This window comes from Echinops telfairi, unplaced genomic scaffold (assembly GCF_000313985.2).
Source record: "Echinops telfairi isolate 266 unplaced genomic scaffold, ASM31398v2 ScPeMD7_19;HRSCAF=73, whole genome shotgun sequence".
Classification (NCBI taxonomy): Eukaryota; Metazoa; Chordata; class Mammalia; order Afrosoricida; family Tenrecidae; genus Echinops; species Echinops telfairi.
Window position 1 is genome coordinate 9,218,029 of NW_022103916.1, and position 1,858 is coordinate 9,219,886.

A 1,858-nucleotide genomic window follows, 5' to 3' on the forward strand; every position below is an offset into this window, starting at 1 on the left:
GGGAGCAAGGGGAAAATAGGTAGAAGTAGCTAACCAAGAAACTCAATAAGACATACCTGCTGAAAATGAAGCAAAGAAATATGAGGAGAGTCTAGCCTCTGATGAGGCAGGAAAAAAAGAAGCCAAGTCTGATTGTTTATCTATCATGTCTTATTGGTAGGCCCTGTTATCTCCCTTCTTGTACAATACACAGGAGTAGTTTTATCAACTGTTTTGTAAATGCAAGTTTTTATAGTAGCTCTAGAAACATTTTTAAGAAGTAGGAAATCCCACTTCATCCCAGTTTTTAAAAGTGTAAATTTTTTACAGACGTGAAATCATTTGCTGGTTGTTAATTTTTGGTACAACCAGGAAATAGTGGGATGTTGATTTGTGGGAAGATGTGGCTGTCTTGGGTGTCACCAAAACATCCCATATGATGGGGGGGGGGTAGTTTTTGTATGCCTAATACAAAACCTACTTAATGGAAATTTGGAGTCACTGTCATGCCTTTGTAGGACTTGGACATTTAAAATGTTGTTTCCATGTTTGTGTTTTAATACGATTGTGTCTGAAAAATTCTGTCATCGTGGCTTTCTTGTCAGGACTGTGTGCATGCTGTAGCACCTTTGGTCATGGTAGTCCGGTTTTCCTGATAACTTTGTTATGTGCTGTGAAACTTTGTTATATACTGTGAAGGATTGAAGATTTGCATGTGTAGTGTGTGTGACAGTAAATTGTGAATTAGTGGGACTTAAGACGTAACAGCTTATTAACATTTGAACAAAATGGTACTTGATAATCTCTTTAAAATTTTTTTTGCCTCCAAATTTAAAACTGGAAAGTCACTGGAATTTAGATACAAGTTGGTATCAACATGCCATTTTAGGATTTTGGTATGCTCATTAAGAATTTTGTACAAATTGTTTATGATGTCTCTGTACTGATCTCAAAACAACCAATAAAATGCTAGTTACAAAAGGAGAAAAGAAGCAGCAGGAATAGCAATGTGAAACACAGGAAGGAAGTGAGATAAGTAATGCTGCATTGTGGGGATTGCATTTAAACCATAAAGCAAAATGTGTTTGAATTGTTGATTGGAAAACAAAATTTTCTCTGTAATTAATGCTTCATGCAATTCACATTTTAAAAAGTTGAAAACTAAATCTTAAAAAGTCTCAGATATTGAATACTGTCCATATAGAACATGCAGTAAAGTACTAGCTCTCTGTCCTTTTAGGCGGGGGCTTGGGCAGCATCTCTCTTTTTCTCTTGTCTCTGCTTATTTTATTTTATTATCAAGATATCATTCCTATAACATAAAATTTACCATTTTAAAGTACACAATTTAATAACTGACATTTCTTCTTTATTGAGGTCAAAATCATGAAACATAAAATTAGCCATTAACCATTTAAAAGTGTACAGTTTATTGGCATTTAGTACATTCATAATGTTGTGCAGCCATTACCACTATCTAATTGGGAGACATTTTTATTACCCCAAAGGAAATCACCCATCCTCACTCACAGCTCTTCTACAGCAATTCACACTGGTGTTCCCTCAATACAAATATGACAAACATTCTAGTAGTGAGGGTTAGCCAACCTTCTGACTGGAATCAGGCCAGATGAATTCCCCAAGAAAGCAACTAAACATAGGACCATTTGGGAATCAAGCCTAAGGTGCCAGTTTGAAGGGTATGGATTCCTAAGCTCACCAGATTCTTAAGGTGGTACCTGGGTAGTACATAGGGTTAATGCATTTGGCTGCTGTGATAATTAGTTGTTTGGGGATTTTTTTAGATCATTTTATTGAGGGCTCTTACAACTCTTGTTACAATCCATTTATCAATTGTATCCGACATATTAGTACATAT

General features: G+C 35.6%; 1 protein-coding gene across 1 annotated transcript in view; it reads left to right on the forward strand.

Annotated features, from left to right (window-relative positions):
* Positions 1–1,858, forward strand: part of EFHC2 (EF-hand domain containing 2) — a 213,339-nt gene that overhangs the window by 78,030 nt on the left and 133,451 nt on the right. The gene's annotated exons all lie outside the window — the stretch shown is intronic.